Source organism: Schistocerca nitens, chromosome 4, assembly GCF_023898315.1.
Source record: "Schistocerca nitens isolate TAMUIC-IGC-003100 chromosome 4, iqSchNite1.1, whole genome shotgun sequence".
In the NCBI taxonomy this organism is placed as follows: domain Eukaryota; kingdom Metazoa; phylum Arthropoda; class Insecta; order Orthoptera; family Acrididae; genus Schistocerca; species Schistocerca nitens.
Window position 1 is genome coordinate 271600559 of NC_064617.1, and position 24248 is coordinate 271624806.

The 24248-nt window shown below is 49.5% G+C and overlaps 2 non-coding genes across 2 annotated transcripts; one reads left to right on the plus strand and one right to left on the minus strand.

Annotated features, from left to right (window-relative positions):
* Nucleotides 1-1889: 1889 nt before the first annotated feature.
* Nucleotides 1890-1961, minus strand: Trnaa-ugc (transfer RNA alanine (anticodon UGC)). Its single transcript has one exon. It is a non-coding gene; the product is annotated as a tRNA-Ala (tRNA).
* A 6099-nt stretch (nt 1962-8060) lies between these two features.
* Trnac-gca (transfer RNA cysteine (anticodon GCA)) lies at nt 8061-8132 on the plus strand. Its single transcript has one exon. It is a non-coding gene; the product is annotated as a tRNA-Cys (tRNA).
* Nucleotides 8133-24248: the final 16116 nt, after the last annotated feature.

Here is a 24248-nt window from a genome sequence, read left to right on the forward strand (position 1 = left end):
CAAAATGGTCCACATCGCACAGGTCCTCCCGCTGCCATCAACTATTGGACGCAGCCTCCAGGCTGCCCTCGGATACTTCCTTACGGCCGGTACGATCTTTAAGGTCCGCTGCGACACGCTCACCCTTCCCCCGCGAGCAGGAGGCCTCGGCCTTGTCAATGTGCGACTCCGAGCGGCGTCCTTGTACATGTCCACCATGCACAAGCAGTGGCATGGGGGCACCTCCCTTACGCGCAGCTTGCTGGAAATTCTTGTGCCGGCGACCATAACACCACCAGTACCAGTCGGACACATCAAGCACCATTTGACCCACATTTCTGATTTCATCGTCGACTTCAGTTATGCTCACACGCACTTACCGACCACGCGTTCTCCTCGAACTAAAGATTTTTACACCCCACTCCTTCGTTCCATATCCAGCAACAATATCGAACTGAGACATCCGTCCACGCGGTGGCCAACGGTTTGGCGTCACATCCACCAGCCTTTTCTTCCCTCCAACGTCCGGGCAACATGGTACCAAGTCGCAAATGAAAAATTCGCCACAAACCATCGCCTTCACGCCATCGGACTACAGGACTCTCCACTTTGTTCCATTTGCCACCTCGTGGATGACGATGTCCACCAACTGACTTGTGCTGCCACCAGTGACGTCTGGAAACTTGCCCGACAGTTTGTTGCCTGTTACCTCCGCGTTCCGCCGGACTCGATTGACCCACGGACTTTTATCCATCCTGAGAATTCTTATTTCCCCGCCTCCAAAAATCATGCGATTGTATGGGTCAAGGGGTGGACGATCACCTACATGTATAATGGTGGCGACAAATCACGCCTTCATTTCTGGCAGTACTTACAAACCGCCCACAGTGAAGTTGAACAGCGACCGTGCTACCGCGCCTTCTTCGCCAACTACCTACATGCGATCTTTACTTCACCCCCGCTCAGTTGGATGGTGCCACACGCCGACAGCACTCCCACCCCCCCTGCTGACATGTGAGACTCCCCGCGCTACTTTCTACATTTGTAACCCACAGTGGAGTAGGCGCATGGACACGCGCCTCCTTTCTTCAATGCACTACCCCAGACAACACTGGTCTTTCCCTCACTCCACTGTATATTGCTTCACACCTCTTAGATTACATCAGAATTATTATTCTTTTTTTCCCTACACCTTGTTCATAAAATTAAAAAAAAAAAATTCCTCGCCTTGTACGAGTATATTGTCTTGTGTTATTTTCGCCGGAAGGATGGCATTTCTGTTGTATTTAAGTTTGTACCAATAAAGATCTTTTTTTCATTTACCCTTTTCCTGGTGAAAAAAAATTATAAATAAAACTAAAACAAAAATAAATCAAAAAGCTACTTTGCGGGAGTGCTTCAGGGACGGGAAGGGGGAAGACATCGCGGCCAGGCCTCGGGTTTCGACCCCTGCCCGCCTTGTCTCCACCTACTCATAACTGAACACTCTTTTTTTTAAAATATTAAAAAAAAGGGGGTAGCGTCTAAAAAAAAAGAGAGAGAAAGAAAAAAAAACAAACAGAATAAAACAAAAAAAAAGTCGTAGAGCATTCGACTGCAGATCGAGAGGTCCCCGGTTCAATCCCGGGTGCCCCCTTCATTTTTCAGTATCTCGAAAAAACAAATGACGGTTGTCGCGGTGAGTTGCAAATACATGTTTCAGAAGCACTCTGCACGCCATACCGAAGGCTTTGGAGCAACATTTCAATGGGGGGATCGCAGCCCAGGCTCTTGCAGGTCATCGTCCTCCCGCCATGCGGTCGAACTGTACGAAATCCACTTGCTTGGGGGAAGAATCTTGTACACTGAATTTTATAGAATATGGTGATAGGCAAAAGTTTTCATGTACTGCTGCATGGAGAAACAAAAATTGGAGGAGCTGGGATTTGAACCCAGGACTTTCTGCATGCAAAGCAGACACTCTACCACTGAGTTACACCCCCGCCAGAGCAACTACATCTGGGACGAGTCTCTCGTGGATCCTACTGTCATTATTTCTTAGGTTTGAACGGTACAGTAAGTGTTCGAGGAACCTATTCATGACAAGACCTAAGCAGCGTCGACTCCGTGGCAGTCGCGCCTGAGACACCGTGCTGATCGGACGTATTAAGTGCTCCGCTCCGACACGTGTTTACAAGTCGTGATTACTATTTAACTTTCTCTTTGACTGTAAAGTGTTCTGATTTTGTGTATTTTGAGCTCGAGTTTGGTTTTCTTTCTTGTGTTATTCTAGCGGTTCAACCGCTAGCTATAGTTTGCAATGTCCAGGTTATTTCCGCGAAAGTGTACACTCCGTTTTGATTTCGACAAGTCTACCCGTTATGTGCAGCCTAGTTCCTTGGAAATACATGATTGGATTGTGAATGTTATTGGGATTACCTCTGATCAAGTGCACACTGCGTATTATGATACCGAGCAATATTGTTTCTTTGTAAAATTGCTGAATCCTGTGTTACTGGAAAAGATTATGACGACACACGGAGGGAGAGCTGTTTTTCGGCACCGGGACGAGTCTGTAAGTACTGTGCTCATTTCCAATGCCGACGTAGAGTATACCAATGTGCGTATCTTTCACTTACCCCCTGAAGTAGAAAATTGTTATCTGAAGGAGGTTCTGTCTAAATTCGGGGATATCAAGCAGATTCGAAACGAACGGTGGTCGAACCAGCACAGGTTACAATGTTACAGTGGCGTCCGATCTGTAGAAATGCACATAAAGCAGAATATACCCTCCCATATTACCGTTTGTGACTATAGGGCTCACGTTACTTACAGTGGCCAACCTCCCACATGCCATATCTGTAATGAGAGTGGTCACTTGCGTCAGGACTGCCCCAGGCGAATATTTGTGCTAAAGAATTCGCTGCAGCAGCGTAAACGGCTTACGTTGGCTGATGTAGTGGCGGATAAACCTATAATAGAGCGTGAGGTCCCTAGTTCTGACGTACCTTCGGAAGAGCTACACGAAATTCGCCCTGAAGAGTTTCCGGCTCTGGTTAGGAGAGATAATGTTGCTAAGCCACCAGCGAAAGTCGATGCCACGACTAATAAGAGGCGTCGAACTTGTGACAGCCGTGACTCTGATGATGACACATTCAGTACGCACGAGACCGCGGAACCGGACGTCCGGGGAACCGTTTCGGGCGCAAAAGTTATAACCGGTGCAGCGATTGTGGACGACTCTTCTCCCGCAATTTCAAGCGCCGATACTTCCGTAGATGCCGATCAATTACCACGGGCTCATGTCTCAGAACTTCCGCAACAGCACACTCAGGAAGGTCAACAAGTAGGTGTGGCGCACGTGTCTGCTGGAAGTACACACATCGAGGCTCGCTGTGATGGTATACAAACACTGTCTCCAAGCGCGGACAGTACACACCATGTGGCAGCCGCTCCGGCCCTGGCCTCAGAACAAAACGAATGTCAACAACTCCGCGACGGTATACAAACACAGCAGTCCGGGTCTGTCAGTGACAATAAACAGCTTCGGGCAGCGAGTATTGCCAAACAGGCTGATAGTGAATGTGGTGGCTCAGCTGATCGCTCGCCAGAGGGTTCGGCGCATCCGCTCCCGGCGCAAGATTTGTCAGGAGAGAAGCTTGACATCACCCGAGACCCTCCCACGCCTCCGACTGCAGCGGTGCTACACAGTGTCCGTCACAGGATCCGAGTGCCGCCCAATGTTAACGCTGTCCGGAAAAAGAGTAAAAACAAAGACGCAAGAGAACAACTCAGTGACGTTCCAGACACGAATTCCGCGGCCGCTACTAAGATGGAATGGCATGGAGATGTGGATAATTAAAGGCAGTTGATCCCTCTTTCTCTCAGACATCCTGTTATTATGTCACAGGCCTATACGATCACGACCCTCAATATTAATAAAATCAGATCAGAAGTGAAACTGAATGCATTAAAACAATATCTGTATGAGTCAGGAACTGATATAGCACTTTTGCAGGAGGTGTCCATGCCACTTTTTACTCTTCCTGGGTTTGTCGGAATTACGAATTTTTCCCCGGAAACGACCGTGGGGACCGCAATCTTAATTAGAGAAGGAATTCCGGTTACTGAGATTGACAAATTGGAATCGGGCAGAGGGGTGGGGATCACCGTTTACGGCGTCACCATCATCAACTTGTACGCACCTTCTGGCAATACCTATAGAGCAGAACGAGCTACTTTTTTTCGGGAACATATACTCTATTTATTTAGGAAAAATCCCCGACGCCTTATCATTGGTGGTGATTTTAATTGTGTCTTATCCCGGAAAGATCAGTCCCCAAATTTTAATTATTCGTCTGAATTAAAGCGCCTCGTGACCGACCTAAAACTTAAAAATGCGTGGGAAATTCGGTACCCGACGTTGGTACGCTTCACGCACATCGTCGCGAATTCCTGTAGCAGAATCGACAGGATTTATGTTTCCGATGTTTTCGAGAATGATTTATTAAAAGTAGAGACGATCCCATCCAGTTTCTCCGATCACAGTGGAGTCATCGCGTGCCTGAAATTACTTCCACAACCCACGCGATGGTATAAAAATCAATGGAACCTGAATGTGTCTTTGTTAACGGATGTTGAGCTGGAGGAGGGGGTGCGTCGAGCTTGGGAGCAGTGCTTGCGCGCTACTAACAAATTTCGTAGCACTATAGAGTGGTGGACTCTGCAGGCAAAGCCGAAACTGCGAAATGTCATCATGTACTTCGGGATTGAAAGGGCGGCGGAGATAAAAAAGACGATGGAATTTTATTACACAATCTTACGGGACCTGTACGATCGTGCAGACGCGACGACCACCAGAATCGACGACATTCGGAAAATAAAGGCAAAATTAATCAGTCTGAAGAGGATGCAACTGGACGGCCATAAGATAAAATCTAAAGTGACGTCGGTCAGAGATGATGAAGCAGCCGCTCTGTACCACATCGTCAAACATACAAAGAACAGGAGGCGGACTTTTATTGATGCCCTGAAACTCGAGGATGGAAGAACGATTGATACTCAGCGAGAGATTGTCAACGCTCTGCACGACTATTTTGTCAACACCTACGCATCAGCGGCTCTACACGAGGACTGCTATGATGGACTGTTTAGCGCCATTTCATCTACCGTAACAAGGGAAGAAAATGACTCCATCTCGTTAGCCTTCAGTAATAAAGATGTTTTGGAGGTCGTCTGCAGTTCGCCAATTAAGAAATCCCCTGGCCCTGATGGCTTACCAGTCGAATTTTACAAGAACTATTGGCACATCATCGGGGACAAAATTACTCAAGTCGTGAACGAAGTCTTGCAAGGAACGTCTGTCCCACCCGTCTTTAAGGAATGTAAAATTGTGCTTCTCCCTAAAAACAGAGGTACTAAAACTATCACCAATTTCCGACCGATATCGTTATTAAACTCTGATTATAGGATCGTGGCTCGCGCAATTAACGTGAGACTCATGCCACTCACTGCTAAAATCTTTGGCCAACAGCAGACATGTGCCTTTAGACGAACAATTCTGCAAACGGCTGCTTTTTACCGAGATGTCATTGCTTTAACGAACGCTAGTAACATGAAATGTGGGCTGATCTTTCTTGATTTTTTTAAAGCTTTTGATCTCGTAAATCACGCGTACCTCCTCGAGACTATGCAACGATTGGGTTTCTCTCGGAACACGATTGACATGATTAAAAACGTGGCCATGGGAATCAATGCCAAACTTTCTGTCAACTCACAACTGACGCGACCAATACAAATCAATAGAGGGGTTCCACAAGGGAGCCCCTTGTCCATGTTGCTTTTTGTACTCTCCCTTGAACCTCTGTTACAACAGTTGCAGACGAAACTCGCTGGGATTACAATTTCTGGGGTAGAAAGTGTAATCGGAGCCTATGCCGACGATGTGGGTGTGGTGATTCGCAATGTCGCTGATGTCACCGTATTAGCGGCTGAACTTCGGAAATACTGTCTTGCGTCAGGGGCGCAGTTAAATGAACAAAAAAGCAAATTTCTGAACCTCTGTGGCCTCCAGCATTTGCGTGTTGATTATGCTACACAAGTCAGAGTACACAAGGCTCTGGGGATCATGTTGACGGCGTCCTCTCTAAAGATGATAGCGGCTAACTGGCGGGATGTAGCACGTAAAATAAATGGTGCCCTAATTGATAATTACCATCGCAGCCTCAACCAATTTGATCGTATTCAACTTATCAACGCCTGTATTTTATCAAAGGCGTATTACATGGCGCAGCTTCTGCCGCTCCCTGCAGTAATTGCTAGAAATATTATGTCGAAGATAACAAATTTTATTTGGCGCGGGGAAATTTTTCGCGTATCTGCCAAAACTGCAACACTCCACCCCCTAAACGGAGGGATGGGCTTAGTCGACATCAAGAAAAAGGCAGCAGCTCTCTATGTTACAAGGACGGTCTCTATCATTAACAATTCCCCTTCGGGCATTACGGCGCAATTATTCACTGCCGTCAGGCCGCAAAGTCTTAACCCCCCGCTGAACATTCAGACCATCAGTTACAAGCTCAAACACATCCGAGATTATTACTTTGCACGCAGCTACGTCGGTCAAGAACTCTTAAATTCTCGACATTTAGCGGCTCCAGCAATATTGGCATACTGGCGACAACACGAAGGACCGAATCCAACTGTTACGAAGTACAATGGCATCAACTGGGATATCGTATGGCGTAATGTCAGTTCCAGTGTCCTTACTTCAGCCTCTCGAACTGCATGGTACAAGGCAATCAGTGATGTGATTAGCACCAATGAGAGGCTACATAAAATCGGACTCAGTGATACCACTCTCTGCCATAGCTGTCAACTGGTGGATACCGTTATGCACCGTTATACCTGCGGAGAACGTGCACGAAATTGGGGCTGGCTGAGAGAAAAAATCGCCATTGTTACCAGAACTACAACCGCCAACATACCTTCAACTATGTTGTCTCGACCCGACGTGCGATTTTATCCGCCGGCGAAAAATAACGTGGTTACGAGGTTGCTGGGCAACTATTCCAGCTATGTTTTTAATAAACTTGGTGGTGACGATCACTTGGAATTCAAGATGTTTATGGAAATCGAATTCGCGAAAACCTGCAGCTATCCCAATCATGGCAACATTTTCGGCAATATGCTTAAAATAATATTTAATAGAATGGGTATAGGGTAAGATCTATGAGTCTAAGGGGGTGGACCCAGGCCGCGGGACTCCAGTAGTGCCGCGAAGAGGCCCCACTGCTTCTGTCTCCTGTCCTGCCTCCCACACTTCCCCATCTACCACCTCTCACAGCCTCCACTCCAGTACACCGGAAACTGAGAACAATTCTTGTGTTAGCAACGGAGCCATTTTTTTTCTAATTTTCTCCAGAAGCTATGAGAGACCAGCAAAGAAGAGCGTTTTAGTTCGTTGATTTTCCAAAAAAAAAAAAAAGTGGTTCAGGCGTTAAATATTAAAAAAAAGTTTGCTCAGTTGGAAAAAAAAGTGGTCAGCACAATCGAATGTAAGAAAACAAAAAAAGTAAGGAAAAAAAGAAAGAAAAAAGCGGTCTAAGGCGCTGGTTTAAAGCAAAAAAAAAAAGAAAAAAAAGAAAAAAAAGAAAAAAATGGATAAGGCGTCGGACTTCGGATCCGAAGATTGCAGGAAAAAAAAAAAAAAAAAAAACGTAGCGCAACGGTAGCGTGTCTGACTCCAGATCAGAAGGTTGCGTGTTCAAATCACGTCGGGGTCACAATGAAATTTTCGTTTACGAAAGCCATAGGCGAGTATGTCAGTTTAATCAGATACCAAACGATTACAGAGAACGGACGAACAGAACTTGCTTGAAAAAAGCTACTAGCGCAATTTTCGCGTTCTCACATTAAGGTGAAGGCACCGACTCGCACTTTCTCCAGGCGCGAAGTGTCTAGTATTTTTGATATTTATATCGTTTAACGCTAATATATAACTGAGAGATAATGATTACGCAATATTTTGCTCGATTAGACGTCTTTAGCCAGGCAGAGTATAATATTTTTCCTTAAGTTATGGGAATAGAAAGATCGTGAAAGGGGGTATAGCTCAGTCGTAGAGCATTCGACTGCAGATCGAGAGGTCCCCGGTTCAATCCCGGGTGCCCCCTTCATTTTTCAGTATCTCGGAAAAACAAATGACGGTTGTCGCGGTGAGTTGCAAATACATGTTTCAGAAGCACTCTGCACGCCATACCGAAGGCTTTGGAGCAACATTTCAATGGGGGGATCGCAGCCCAGGCTCTTGCAGGTCATCGTCCTCCCGCCATGCGGTCGAACTGTACGAAATCCACTTGCTTGGGGGAAGAATCTTGTACACTGAATTTTATAGAATATGGTGATAGGCAAAAGTTTTCATGTACTGCTGCATGGAGAAACAGAAATTGGAGGAGCTGGGATTTGAACCCAGGACTTTCTGCATGCGAAGCAGATACTCTACCACTTTTTTTTAATTTTTTTTTATTTTTTTTTTATTTTTTTTTTTTCGGGCCGACTTCCTCCCCTACAGCCCGTCCTTCCGCTCGCCATTTGTGCCTTCTTCGGCTAGCTTCTGTGCTATGTTTGTTCCATAAGAGATAGTTGACCAACGAAGTAAATGTGTACAAGTGAACAAAATCCCTTCTTTTGGAGTTGTGGAAAGAAAATAGGTCCGCTACATTCTTCCATCATTGTGCGGTTCGATTTTTATAGGAGAGCCAGGCTTACTTCTGCCCGATGGCGTCTCAGGGTTGCGTCAGCAACCTATTAGTGCTGCTACACGAGGGCAAAGGGTAAACGAAATAGCCACCTCGTTGGCGCAAAAGGGATGAGAAACTTAATAGAGAATTTCATAAAAATAAATAAATAAATAAATAAATATCGTTTAATCGTTCTTCAGCTCTGTCGGTAGGACAAAGTTCGGTTCAAGAAATTTGCGTAATTTTCTTTGTATTTCTTTTGTCGTTCGAGCTTTTGAAGTTCTGTCATAAGGTACATCCAAAAGTCTTCTGCACTCTTCGTCATAGCCGTTGAGATGTAATGGACTGTCAGTCCTTTGAGCCAGTTGGCTGACCTTCTTTTAGTGTTAGGATATGGCACGTCATCTGGCAGAAGGACGTGTGTCGGTGTAATGGTGTTAGGTGACGTGCGGAGCACATGTGCTAGTTTTTGCCGGAAGAGATTCCACACGTCTTTCACATCGTCACAGACGAAACGATGTTCTTCGGTGTCGACGACATTGCAGCTGGGACAGTTTGGTGTGTGTGCCAGACGTATCGCGTGCAGTTTAGAGTTGGTGGGGATTTTTCTATTGACTGCGAGGTACCACGTCGATCGCACATTGGATGGTAGATGGGGGTCAGATATGTTTTCCCATATGTTTTTCCAGTTATAATGTCGAAACTTGTTTTCTATTCGATTGCGCAATTTTCCTTCCAGCAAGGTGTTGTAAACCTCCTTAACCTGGTATATGTCCTTCTCCGGTATTCTATGGCGTACATAGCTGTATTCCACAAGAAAGTGTTTATAGTGGTACAGCTCGTGGGAGATGTGATGCACATCGATTGGTGGATCTCTGCTGACTGGGGTGATTTCACGTAAGAGATGAGCCACTAAGGTCCGCGGTGATCGTTGCCACTGTTTATAAGTTTTGCTAACGTATAGCGCTTGCGCTTTAAGGTAGATGTCTGTTAGATGTAGCCCTCCATTGCGTGTCGATAGCGTCAGGGTATCATAGGAAACCTTAAATATCTGACCTCTGCTGACAAAATAACCAAGCGCTGCTTGCATTTGGTGTGCTATGGTGCGTGGCAGAGGAAGCACTTGAGCAACATAGTTTACTTTGGAGGTTATATAGGTATTGGCTAGTTGCACTTTTTGTATTGCATTTAAATTACGCAAGCTGTGTTGTTTTATGCTTGCTCGTAATGTGGCAAGTAATTTTCTGTAATTGAGAGCGGCTGTGCGGCGGATATTATTCGTATATTCTATTCCAAGGCATTTTAGTGTTTTTCCACAGTGTTGATACGTCCAGCGGCTCTGATCTCTATGCCCCTACCAAGATTCATAATACCAGATTTATTGCGGTTGAGTTTAGCTCCTGACGCCAGTTCGTAGGTCGCCACAACTTCGAGTACTGTAGCCACCTCGCTGTCGTCAGTCACAAGTACCCCTACATCGTCCGCGTAGGCTTGACATATGATCTTCTGTCCGTGTATATGTAGTCCGCGCAGTTGCCGAGTCAGGGATACTAAGAGAGGTTCAAGCGCAATCGCGAAAAGCGTCATGGACATGGGGCAACCTTGTCTTACCGAATTGTGAATATTGATCGGGTGACTGAGTTGTCCGTTGACACTGATTCTTGACGTGCTATTCGTCAGTATGTTTTTCACGGAGGCTATAATTTTCTGTGGGAAGTGCATGGATGTCATACACCGGAACAGGTACGAATGATTAACTTTATCAAAAGCTTTTTCAGAGTCAAGCGACATCAGGGCACAGCGAATGTTGCAGGCTTCTGATATCGCTATAATGTCTCTGTAGTCGCATAAGGTCTGAAATATCGTTCTATCCTTTCCCACACTTGTCTGGTAAGCTCCTGTCACTGTACGAATAACTGAATTAAACCTTTGCATCATGATGCGGGCGAAGATTTTATAATCACTATTGAGAAGTGTTATGGGTCGAAGATTCTCCACGGTTTTGCCTCTTGGTGTTTTGGGGACTAAGACCACTGTACCTTCACAGAATTCCTTCGGAAGGTCAGTGTCGGCATTTAGTATTTCATTGCAGACGAGTGTCAATTTAGCAATTATCTTTTCGCGAAAAGTTTGATAAAATTCAGCGGGAAGCCCATCTGGTCCAGGTGATTTATTCTTTGGACTCCTCGAGATGGCATCTTCGACGTCTTCATCCGTTATTCTTGCTGCGAGCACATCAGCTTCTTCTGGAGTGAGTTGCTCTGTCGTCCTAGCAGTGAGAGTTTGCTGCGCTGTTTCATCTGTCTGTGTATTGGCCAGCAACTCACTAAAGTGTCGATGGATCTCGTCTCGTATTGCAGCTTGATCTGTCAAGAGTCTCCCGTCTGAAGTTTTGAGTTCCGTCAGAATTTTCCGTTTTTGTCTTTTGTTCTCTTGGAGGATGTGGTACATCGACGTTGTTTCTTCTCGTGTACCGTTCTGCAAACGCGTTCGTATTTTACAGCCTTCGAGATGGTGTATCTGCAGGGTGAGCAATTTTGCTTTTATTCTGTTGATTTGCCCATAGTTTGTTATGATTGTAGCATCCCGAACGCACAAGTCTCTCAGACAGCTGAAGTAAAAGTCTAATGTCCGCTTCCGCCAGGCGACTTTTTCACGGGAGTAAGTTTTCATTGTCTTTATTATTGCGGGCTTCGCGCAGTTTAGCCACCAATTCAGCGCCGTACCATACAAGTGGAACTTCCTTTCACATTCTGCCCAAGTGGTGTGGAAGGCGGCGTGACATCCAGGATCCGAAAGATGAGCAACGTTTAGCTTCCACTGACCTCTCGCCCTGTAAGTGCCTTGTTTCTCTAAGTTTATCGTACATATGTACGCGATATGATCAGAGAAAATAGTGGGCCATAGCTCGGACTGTTACTTCTTGGACGTTGCGTAAATCCTGTCGATACGACTGGCGGAATGGCTGGTGATATAGGTGAAACCGAGCTGATCACCATGTTTTAGTTCCCAAGTATCTAACAGATGGAATTCTCTGACGATGTTCTCCAGCTCCAGAGATTTGTTAAAATTTGGCGTCTGATCTTTGGGACTCAGCACGCAATTAAAGTCACCCGCAAATATTATTTGTTCAAATCGCACCGCGAAAAGGGGGGCGATGTCCTCCTTGAAAAATTCGGCCCTGCGGCGCTTGTTTCCGGTTCCTGACGGGGCATAGATGTTGATAAACCTGGTGTTGTTTATCGTGACAGCGAGACCTCTACTGTTCGGCAGTTTCGTCACGTCTGTAAGTAGGATCCCCTCTTTAGTCATAATCGCTGTGCCGAGGCTATTGTCATTGCCAGGATTGATGACGGCGTTGTAGCCAGTGATGTCGTCCAAACGGATAGCCGTTACTTCTTGCAGCATTAAGATGTCAACATCAGCGGCGTACAGAAAATCTTGGAGATTTCTTAGATTGAGGGTGCTGCTAATTTTATTTATATTCAAGGTCGCAATTCTGTACGCCTGCAAGGACGTCATGTCGACTATACCGTGTCAGGTGGGATACTGTCTGCCAGGTGAAGTGGATGTTTGCTCCACTTAGAAGAAGTCGGCATCATCATCTGCTGCACGAGCGTCTTTGATGGTGGTTTGTTGCCGGGTGGACACATCTTGTCGACGGTCGGGTGCCGTCCGTCCTGAACGTTGTGGTATGTCAGCCATCTCTGCATCATGGTTTTGCTCCTCCATGTCATCCGCCCAATCTCGCGTGCACGTAACTTCCCGCGTGTCCGGTTTTGGTACAGGTGGAGGGTCCTTCGGACTAGCTGTACCGTCCGGAATGTGGATTCCACGGTCGGGTTCAGTGTCCTCATTTCGGGTCTTCTTCTTTGTTGTTCGATCTTCCAGAGGAGTTGCCTGTGTCGTCTCCGCCAGTTCTTGGCCTATCTGTTTCGCCTTTTCACGCATGATTGGCGCGATTTCTGCTGCTCCCTGTCGGGCTATTCGACGTTTCTTCCGTTTCTTCGGTGAAACAGTTGTAGGCTGCTGGTCATTTTCCTCCGACGTGGCAACCGTGTCCTCTTTGTGTTGCCCGACTTCTTCGAGTGGTTTGCACATGCCTTCTTCTGCCGTCTTAGCCTGGTCTTGTTCTGCACGTCTGTCAGTTTCCTCGTCTTGTGAGTGTGCTGGACCTGTAGCTTCTGTGTTGCTAGTATCCATGGCTACGTTACCATCGGGAACGTCGGCATAAGCAACTACCGCCCTGTCGAAACACATGTCTGGGGCGACGTCACTGCGAATTGCGGCGGCGTACGTCATGGGTAGCGTGGCCATCTGACTAGGCGGGTCTCGCTCCCCAGTCGGCAGTTGCGTCACACGCCGTTGGTTGGTTGGTTGGTTTGGGGGATGAAAGGGACCAGACTGCTACGGTCATCGGTCCCTTTTTCCAAAGACAAAGAACACCCACAGAGAATAAAAACGAGGAACAGAATAGAACACAGACGAAACAGAACAAGAGAAACTCAAAGACAAGACAAAACGAACTAAAACCACACAGAGTGTGACGGTGGTTGGCCGACCATAGAAATAAAAAAAAAAGGAAAAGCCAACCACTTAGAAACACGTTAAAAAACCAGTTGAAAAGCATAAGCCAAAGGCCAGAATCAACAAAACAATAACATAAATCAAACACTCAGATTAAATGATAAAAGCCCCCTGCCCGAATAAAACGTAAAACTAAGGCAGCCATAGCCGAGTCATCTGTTAAAAGGGCAGGGAGCGTGTCAGGCAGTCAGAACGACTGCCTGAGCACAGCTAAAAGTGGACAGTCCAATAAAATGTGGACCGCCGTCAAAATGGAGCCGCAGCGACATAAAGGTGGGTCCTCCCGTCGCAGTAAATAGCTGTGTGTCAGCCGGGAGTGGCCAATTCGGAGCCGACAAAGGACGACTGAGTCCCTGCGGTTGGCTCGCATGGATGACCGCCACACAGTCGTCGTCTCCTTAATGGCACGGAGTTTATTGTGCGTGATCCGATCGTGCCATTCAGCGTCCCAAATCGCAAAAACTTTTCGGCAGAGGACTGCCCGCAAATCAGTCTCTGGGAGGCCAACATCCAGAGACGGTTGTCCCGTGGCCTCCTTCGCCAGGCGGTCAGCATGTTCATTGCCCGGGATACCGACATGGCCGGGGGTCCATACAAAGACCACAGAGCGGCCGCAACGCGCAAGAGTATGCAGGGACTCATGGATAGCCATCACCAGACGAGAACGAGGAAAACACTGGTCGAGAGCTCGTAAACCGCTCAGGGAATCGCTACAGATAACGAAGGACTCACCTGAGCAGGAGCGGATATACTCTAGGGCACGAAAGATGGCGACCAGCTCAGCAGTGTAAACGCTGCAGCCATCCGGCAAGGAACGTTGTTCGGAATGGTCCCCTAGAGTGAGCGCATACCCGACACGACCAGCAACCATCGAACCGTCGGTGTAAACAATTCCAGAGCCCTGATACGTGGCCAGGATGGAAAAAAAGCGGCGGCGGAAGGCCTCCGGAGGGACTGAGTCCTTCGGGCACTGTGCCAAGTCGAGCCGAAGGCAAGGGCGACGAACACACCATGGGGGTGTATGCAAAGGAGACCGGAAAGGAGGTGGAACAGTGAAAACCCGAAGCCCAGAGAGAAGCTCTTTGACGCGGACCGCTATTGTACAACCAGACCGGGGCCGACGTTCTGGCAGACGGACGAACGATCGCGGGAACAGGAGACGATAGTTAGGATGCCCGGGCGAGCTTAGAACATGGGCAGTATAAGCGGCCAGCAAACGTTGGCGTCGGAACCGCAGTGGAGGTACACCTGCCTCCACTAGTACGCTGTCCACAGGGCTGGTGCGGAAAGCACCAGTGGCAAGGCGTATCCCGCAGTGGAGAATTGGGTCCAGCCCCCGTAACGCAGATGGGGATGCTGAGCCATAAGCCAGGCTCCCATTATCCAGGCGGGACTGGATGAGCGCCTGGTAGAGCCGTAACAGGGTAGAGCGGTCGGCGCCCCAGCGGGTGTGGCTCAAACATCGCAGAGCATTGAGATGCCGCCAACATGCCTGTTTGAGCTGCCGGATATGAGGCAGCCAAGTCAACCGGGCATCGAAAACCACCCCCAAAAACCTGTGGGTCTCCACCACAGCAAGCAGTTCGTCGGCAAGATAAAGCTGCGGCTCAGGATGGACTGTGCGGCGCCGGCAGAAATGCATAACGCGGGTCTTGGCTGCCGAAAACTGAAACCCATGCGCTACAGCCCAAGACTGCGCCTTGCGGATAGCGCCCTGTAGCTGACGTTCAACCGCTGCAATGCCAGTAGAGCTGTAATAAAGGCAGAAGTCGTCAGCATACAGGGAAGCGGAGACAGAAGTTCCCACGGCCGCAGCAAGCCCGTTAATGGCTATTAAAAACAGACAGACACTTAAAACAGAACCCTGTGGCACACCGTTCTCCTGGACGTGGGAGGAACTATACGAGGCCGCGACTTGCACGCGGAAGGTACGACACGACAGAAAATTGCGGATAAAAATCGGCAGAGGACCCCGAAGACCCCATCCATGAAGCGTAGAAAGGATGTGATGACGCCATGTCGTATCGTACGCCTTCCGCATGTCGAAAAAGACAGCGACCAGGTGCTGACGGCGGGCAAAGGCAGTACGGATGGCCGACTCCAGGCTCACCAGATTGTCGGTGGCGGAGCGGCCTTTACGGAACCCACCCTGAGACGGAGCAAGAAGGCCCCGAGACTCCAGTACCCAATTCAAGCGCCGGCTCACCATACGTTCAAGCAACTTGCAAAGAACGTTGGTGAGGCTAATGGGACGGTAGCTGTCCACCTCCAGAGGGTTCTTTCCAGGTTTCAAAACGGGGATGACAACGCCTTCCCGCCATTGTGACGGAAACTCCCCCTCGACCCAAAGACGGTTGTAAAGATCGAGAAGGCGCCGCTGGCAGTCCACTGAAAGGTGTTTCAGCATCTGACAGTGGATGCCATCTGGCCCAGGAGCGGTATCAGGGCAAGCAGCTAGGGCACTGCGAAATTCCCACTCACTAAATGGAGCATTGTAAGATTCTAGGTGGTTGGTGCGAAACGAAAGGCTCCGACGTTCCATCCGCTCTTTAATGGAGCGGAAGGCCTGGGGGTAATTCGCAGAGGCGGAACTCATAGAAAAATGCTCTGCTAAGCGATTTGCAATGACGTCGGAGTCAGTACAAACTGCTCCATTCAGTGAGAGCGCAGGGACGCTGGCAGGGGTCCGATGGCCGTAGACGCGTCGAATCTTGGCCCAGACCTGCGATGGAGTGACATGGAGGCCAATGGTGGATACATACCGCTCCCAGCACTCCTTCTTGCCTTGGCGGATAAGGAGGCGGGCCCGCGCACGCAGCCGTTTGCAGTCGATAAGGTGGTCGATGGAGGGATGTCGCTTGTGACGCTGGAGCGCCCGCCGGCGATCTTTAATCGCTTCAGCGATCTCAGGCGACCACCAAGGCACAGTCCGCCGCCGAGGGGACCCACAGGAACGGGGAATGGCTGATGCGGCGGCAGTAACGATGCCGGTGGTGACCGATTGAACCACCGCATCAATGTCATCAGTAGAGAGAGGCTCAAAAGCGGCAGTGGAGGAGAACAAGTCCCAGTCAGCCTTATTCATAGCCCATCTGCTAGGGCGCCCAGAAGAGTGGCGCTGTGGTAGTGACAAAAAGATCGGAAAGTGGTCACTACCACACAGGTCGTCATGCACACTCCAGTGGACAGACGGTAAGAGGCTATGGCTACAGATTGAAAGGTCAATGGCGGAGTAGGTGCCATGCGCCACACTGAAGTGTGTGAAGGCACCATCATTTAACAGCGAGAGATCGAGCTGCGACAAGAAACCCTCAACGATGGCGCCTCGACGTGTTGCCACTGACCCACCCCACAGAGGGTTATGGGCGTTGAAGTCGCCCAAGAGCAAGAAAGGTGGCGGCAATTGGGCGACCAGTGCAGCCAGGACATGCTGCGAGACATCACCATCCGGTGGAATGTAAACACTGCAGACGGTAACAGCCTGTGGCGTCCACACGCGTACAGCGACAGCCTCTAAAGGCGTCTGGAGAGGGACAGACTCGCTGTGCAGAGTGTGAAGGACATATATGCAGACGCCACCAGACACCCTTTCATAAGCTGCTCGGTTCTTATAATAACCCCGATAGCCACGGAGGGCGGGGGTTCGCATTGCAGGAAACCAAGTTTCCTGGAGAGCAATGCAGGAGAAAGGGTGAAGGCTGATAAGTTGGCGGAGCTCAGCGAGATGGTGGAAGAAACCGCTGCAGTTCCACTGGAGGATGGTAGTTGCCATTGCAGAGAAAGGCGTGACGGGACTGGGAAGGCAGATTACGCCGCTGGGTCACCTGCCACATCCGATGGAGCACCCGTGCAAGTGCTATCCATTGCGTCTGAGGGATCGGCGAGATCGAGGTCCTCAGCGGACGCAAGGATCTCCACCTCATCCTCAGATGCAGAGCTTTTATGTAGCGGTGGAGTAGGTGCCACCGAAGGTGCCTTGGACTTACGGGTCTTCAGAGTCGTTTTCTCTCGCTGTTCCTTTGGTTGCCGTTGGTGAGAGGGCTTAGTGGAGTCAGTCTCTGGGACCGAAGTGGAACGCGAAGCCCGTCGACCAGCGACCTGTGGCTGCTTCAGCCACTGGCTGGTGTCTGCCGTGCCGCTGGTAGGAACCTGGGAAGGGAGTGACCCAAGGGATCCCTTCCGAGCGAGAGAAGCCGAAGAAGACTTACGCTTCTCCGGCTGAGAAGGGGGGACTGGCGTCCCCGATGGTGTAGTGGGTGCTGCTCCCGAGGTAGATGGTGTGGGAGCAACAGCAAGAGAAGGGGCCCCCATTGTCAAGGGGGCAGGTGAGGTCCTCTGGTTCCGAGAGCTGACTGTATATCTTGCAGCTGAAGGAGCTGGAGCAGGAGTGACAGTGGAGGCATAAGATGACATCATGCGCACGGGATGTAGCCGTTCAAATTTCCGCTTGGCCTCAGTGTAAGTCAGTCGGTCCAGGGTCTTATATTCCATGATTTTGCGTTCTTTCTGTAAGACACTACAGTCCGGCGAGCAAGGGGAATGGGGCTCTCCACAGTTGACACAGACGGGAGGCGGAGCACATGGAGTATCGGGATGAGATGGGCGTCCACAATCTCGACATGTGAGGCTAGAAGTACAGCGAGAGGACATGTGACCGAACTTCCAGCACTTAAAGCACCGCATCGGGGGAGGGATATAGGGCTTGACGTCACATCGGTAGACCATCACCTTGACCTTTTCCGGTAACGTATCACCCTCGAAGGCCAAGATGAAGGCACCGGTAGCAACCTGATTGTCCCTCGGACCCCGATGAACGCGCCGGACGAAATGTACACCTCGTCGCTCTAAGTTGGCGCGCAGCTCGTCATCGGACTGTAAAAGGAGATCGCGGTGAAAAATAATTCCCTGAACCATATTTAAGCTTTTATGGGGGGTGATAGTGACAGAAACATCCCCCAACTCCGTACAAGCGAGCAAGGCTCGTGACTGGGCAGAGGATGCCGTTTTTATTAAGACTGACCCTGACCGCATCTTGGACAAGCCCTCCACCGCCCCGAACTTGTCCTCTAAATGTTCCACAAAAAACTGAGGCTTCACAGACACAAACGATTCCCCGTCAGCTCTGGTACAGACGAGATACCGGGGCGAATACCTGTCGCTCTCATTCATAGCCTTTCGTTCCTCCCATGGTGTGGCCAGGGAGGGGAACGATTTGGGGTCATACACAGTAGCCTTAAAGTGAGCTTTGGAACGCTTAGAGACTGCTGACGGCTGGCCGCCAGCGAGAGATGATGTACCACGCTTCATTGCGGGTCATCCGCCCTGATGCCACCTACTCCGACCAAGGGCCCTCCCCACGGGCGCCACCCAGCCGCAGCAATAGCCACCTGGCAGGACAGCCATTGCCGGGAGTCCTGATGCCCCAAGGAGATGGGCATCTACTCCTTGGCATACGTGGGGAGTTAACGGCGCAGGCATCAGTAGAGCGATCCCTGTGTTGTCAGGGGGCTACAACCAAGAGGGTACATGGCGGCCCCACCACAACGGACTGGCTACCGTGCTGGATCTTAGGTGCAAAACTGACCAAGGTCGTCGTCGCAGATAAAAGAAACACTGCAAAGTGCAGCGTGGTAATCGCCCAAGAGATCGAAAACGAGCGGGACACCATTGCAACGACGAGAAAGCCGGCTAAAGGTCTAATTGCACGACGGATACAGTGCACCATGTAAGGCGCCCTTCCCCAATTGGCTCGCTCTTCGGAATAATTTAGAAAGATGGAGGTCAAACCCGAGAGGGGACCATCACATAAGGCCGAAACATTTGAGACTCCTTTTAGTCGCCTCTTACGACAGGCAGGAATACCGCGGGCCTATTCTAACCCCCGAACCCGCAGGGGGGCACACGCCGTTGAACACACTGCGCGCGGACGTGTTGGGTCGAACCACAACCGGAGCAGGTTCTCGGCTGGCCATCGTAAATGATGATCGCTCGATATCCACCAATCCAGAGATACGATGGGATATGTTTCAGCATGTCAATCTTAACTTGCCTGACTCCATTAAATACTGGAGCTAGACCATTTTTCGGCGACATTGCTGATAATGGTGCCATAGTCTCTCAGTTTGTTGTTAATCTCCTCGGGCGTTATTTCAAAGGGGAGCTCAAAGATTCGAATCGTTCTTATTCCCATTCCGGCACGCGAAACCGTGACCTGCCCTATATGTCCGTCTGAATGTTTGAATTTTGCCACCCCACCACATGTTTCTACAATTTGGTCGCACTTGTCAGAACTGGATAACTTAAGGAACACAGTCGGACTGACAATCGACAGGTGAATTCCAATCAATTCATCCACTTTGATCTGAAAAGTTTCTTCGATAAATGCCTCAACTTCGTAAGATTTCGGCCGGGAGTAGTTCGGATCGAAAATCAACTTCAAAGTATCGCATCGCGTTGTCTGCTCCATTATGTCATTCTAGAAATGTGATCGTGGACTATAACTAACGCAGAAAGCGCGCACTCACCACACAGCGCTGGCCGCTCGCAGCGACGATGTAAACACCGCAACAGCCGCTCCGCACGTCCGCACAGCACGGCCGCCGGCGGCGGAATACCACTGAGTTACACCCCCGCCACAGCAACTACATCTGGGACGAGTCTCTCGTGGATCCTACTGTCATTATTTCTTAGGTTTGAACGGTACAGTAAGTGTTCGAGGAACCTATTCATGACAAGACCTAAGCAGCGTCGACTCCGTGGCGCAACGGTAGCGCGTCTGACTCCAGATCAGGAGTTCCGCCGCGGCCGCGGCCGTGTGCAGACGTGCGGTAGTGGTCGCTTCGCCTGTGCTTAAGGGCGCACGCAGCTGTTGGTACTGTAAGTACTACTTCAAGAAAGTGATGGAAGATGAGTTGAGACGTTACACGCTACGATTTGGATTTCCGTATGGATTTGCTCGACCACAGGTTCACGAACTCGTTGATTAGTTTTACGATCGATTGGGACTGCGAGATGACGAAGTTCTTGGGTTTTCGTATAATTTTCTTGCGAACGCTGTTTATGTAAAATTGATTAGTGACGATCCTTGCGTTCGTATTATGACCTTCACGGAAGGCACAGCGGATTTTGTGAATTCTAAAGGCGTAATTTGTAAAGTATCCGTTAGTCATGCTGGACTAGGGCTACGAACCGTCCGTATATTTAATCTGCCTTTCGAAGTTAGCTTCGATAGAATTCGGCGAGCTTTGTCTCCCTACGGTAATGTCTTGCAAATTCATGCCGAGCAATGGAGTGGTTACAAACATTTCAATGTTGATAACGGCGTTCGGCATGCGAAAATTGATTTGACGAAGCACATCCCGTCCAACATTTTGGTGCAGGGTTTTCGAGCGCTGGTGATGTACGAAGGACAACCGCGAACTTGCGTAGTTTGTGGTTCTACCGACCATTTAAAATCTGCTTGTCCCCGTGTCCGGGCGGGTCGCCGAGGAATACAACATCGTCTTACACCTCTCGATGGGCACGATGGCAATCGGTTGTCTTACGCGCAGACATTGATGGAGTCGCCTACGACACAACCGACGCTCCACCAACCGGCTGCGGTGACCGCAGACGCCGGTGCGGTCATTGTAAACAACTCTGCGGCAACCCCCGAATGTCCCGTTCGTAGTGATGTCCCCGATATCGACAGCCACACTGCACACCTGCAGGTTTCCCCGACTGTCGGCCTTCGTGCCGACCATGCAGGACCGACTCCCGTCCCTACTCCAACTACGTCCGTCGAGCTGAAACAGTTGTCGGATGTTGGCGACAGGTCGCGCGTTTCTTGCCCCACTGACGTTGCGCCCCCCACACCCCTCCCTCTCGGCAGTGACCTATCTGAGGAAGGCTCTACACACAGCCTCTTGACGGACGTCAAAACCGTTTCTGACGCCGACGCACCTCCCCCAAGAACTGGGAAATCTAAGCGGTCGGCACGAAAGCAGAGTGAGGAGGAGATCCGCACTCTGGAAAAGAAATTGCAGCGCACTATAAAGCAGATCCGAAAAGACGGCAGTGAACGCGGCGGCACAGATGCAATGGGTTCCGTCGCGCGCCACGCGGGGGAGGCCGATATGGAGATGCATGTCGACCGTCCGAGTCCTGAGCTGATGGATACTGGCCATCAGCATACGCCAGCTGAGAAGTCTTGGGCAGACGAAAGTGAATAAACCGGACCCTTTCTATCCCCACCATGCAAGATTATAAACTTGCCACAGTTAATTTAAATAGGATCGCATCCGATGTCAAACTTAAATGCTTGACCGACTATCTATATGCCGCCGATATAGATATAGTTTTCTTCCAAGAAGTTGTGTCACCCAAGGTTGGAGAAATACCTGGGTATGATGCCATATTAAATCTTGGCTCTGAGGCGGGCACTGCGATTTTATTCAAAGCTGGCATCGCTTACCAACCTACAGCGATTTTAGAAACGGGACGCGGCATTGCCGCCCAATTACAGGATTTGCTTCTCCTGAACGTGTACGCCCCGACAGGGTCCGCTGGCAGAAGGGACAGAAGTGATTTTTTTAGGGCTGAAGTTGTGCCCTTATTGACAAACGTGCGTCTGAAGATCATCCTGGGTGGGGATTTCAACGGCGTTTTACGCAAAGAAGATCAAAGTCCGAATTTTAATTTTTGTCCCGAGCTACTAATGTTAACAGATGGACTGCATTTACAAGATAGTTGGTGTCACCTTCGACCACACACGATGGGATATACCTATGTGAGCGCTGCTTCTTCTAGCCGTCTGGATAGGTTTTATGTTTCTCAAGATCTTTTACGTACCATTCGTGATTGTGAACTATGGCCGCTCAGTTTCAGTGACCACTCCGCATACCATATAACGATTCGGCATGTGCGACAGAACACCTTTTTGGGACGCGGCACGTGGCAGCTGAATGTCTCGCTGCTAGATGAAGCGGACATACGGCGTTGCCTCGTTGACACCTGGCAGCAGTGCCTCCAGAGGCAAGCTCGGTATAGGGAGCGCGTTCTTTGGTGGACGGACTTTGTTAAGCCGCGGATTAAGAAGTGTATTTGCCAGTTTGCCAGGACCAGGGCTTATTGGAGAAAACGGTCTCTAGAATTTTATTTCCTCGGTTTACGCCAGCTGTACAGCGATCCCTCTGCTTTGTCCGACAACCTGATCCGCATCAAGCGTATCAAAGCAAAAATTGCTGCTTTAGTTCGTGAAACACTTGTTGGCAATCGGGTACGATCGCGCTCTTCTGATGACGTCTCCCACGAGTCCGCATCGTTATTCCATCTCATACGGGAAACCAAACGTGGTAAACAAAAAATTATTGCTCATCTGAAGGATGCTGGCGGGAATCTGTACAATGAACAGGGTGCTATCAAGACGCATGTTTTCAATTATTTTCGACAACATTATTCCGAGTCAGATACCGATCTATCGGCGGGGGATGATTTTTTAAACGACATCGCCTCCACTGTGGATCAGGATGATAACGCTGCTCTCTTGGCCAATGTCACTAACTCTGAAGTTAAGTCCATCCTTGCGTGCGCTGCCAAGAACAAAGCTGCCGGCTTAGACGGCTTGCCGGTCGAATTTTATTCACGTTTCTGGGATGTGATCGGCGACGAATTGACCGCCATGTATAACGAACTGTTATCGCATGCTGCCTTCCCCCCGCAGTTCACGGAAGGAATGGTTGTCCTGGTTCCTAAAATAACCAATCCGACTATGTTAAATGACTTTCAGCCAATTACGTTGCTTAACTCCGATTTTAAGATCTTGACTAGGATTATGAAGGTTGGTTGGTTTGGGGGGGATCAAAGGGACCAGACTGCTACGGTCATCGGTCCCTTTTTCCAAAGACAAAGAACACCCACAGAGAATAAAAACGAGGAACAGAATAGAACACAGACGAAACAGAACAAGAGAAACTCAGACAAAGACAAGACAAAACGAACTAAAACCACACAGAGTGTGACGGTGGTTGGCCGACCATAGAAATAAAAAAGGAAAAGTCAACCACTGAGAAACACATTAAAAAATCAGTTTAAAATCATAGGCCAAAGGCCAGAATCAACACAAAACAATAAAATAAAACAGAAACACTCAGATTAAATGATAAAATCCCCCTGCCCGAATAAAACGTAAAACTAAGGCAGCCATAGTGGAGTCGTCTGTTAAAAGGGCAGGGAGCGTATCAGGCAGCGCAAATGTCTGCCTGATCACAGCTAAAAGGGGGCAGGCCATCAAAATGTGGGCCACTGTCAAAGCAGCCCCACATCGACATAGAGGAGGGTCCTCCCGGCGCAGTAAATAACTGTGTGTCAGCCGGGAGTGGCCAATGCGGAGCCGGCAAAGAACTACTGAGTCCCTGCGAGTGGCTCGCAGGGATGACCGCCACACAGCCGTCGTCTCCTTGACATCACGGAGTTTATTGCGCGTTGTCAGTTCGCGCCATTCATCGTCCCATAGCGCCAAGATTTTGCGGCGGAAGACTGCCCGCAAATCAGTCTCTGGGAGGCCAAAGTCCAGAGATGGCTTACTGGTGGCCTCTTTCGCCAGGCGGTCAACATGTTCGTTACCCGGGATACCGACATGACCGGGGGTCCACACAAAGACCACAGAGCGGCCGCTACGGGCAAGAGTATGCAGAGACTCATGGATAGCCAGCACCAGACGAGAACGAGGAAAACACTGGTCGAGAGCTCGTAAACCGCTCAGGGAATCGCTACAGATAACGAAGGACTCACCTGAGCAGGAGCGGATATGCTCTAGGGCACGAAAGATGGCGACCAGCTCAGCAGTGTAAACGCTCCAGTCATCCGGCAAGGAACGTTGTTCGGAATGGTCCCCTAGAGTTAGCGCATAACCGACTCGACCAGCAACCATCGAGCCGTCGGTGTAAACAATGCCAGAGCCCTGATACGTGGCCAGGATGGAAT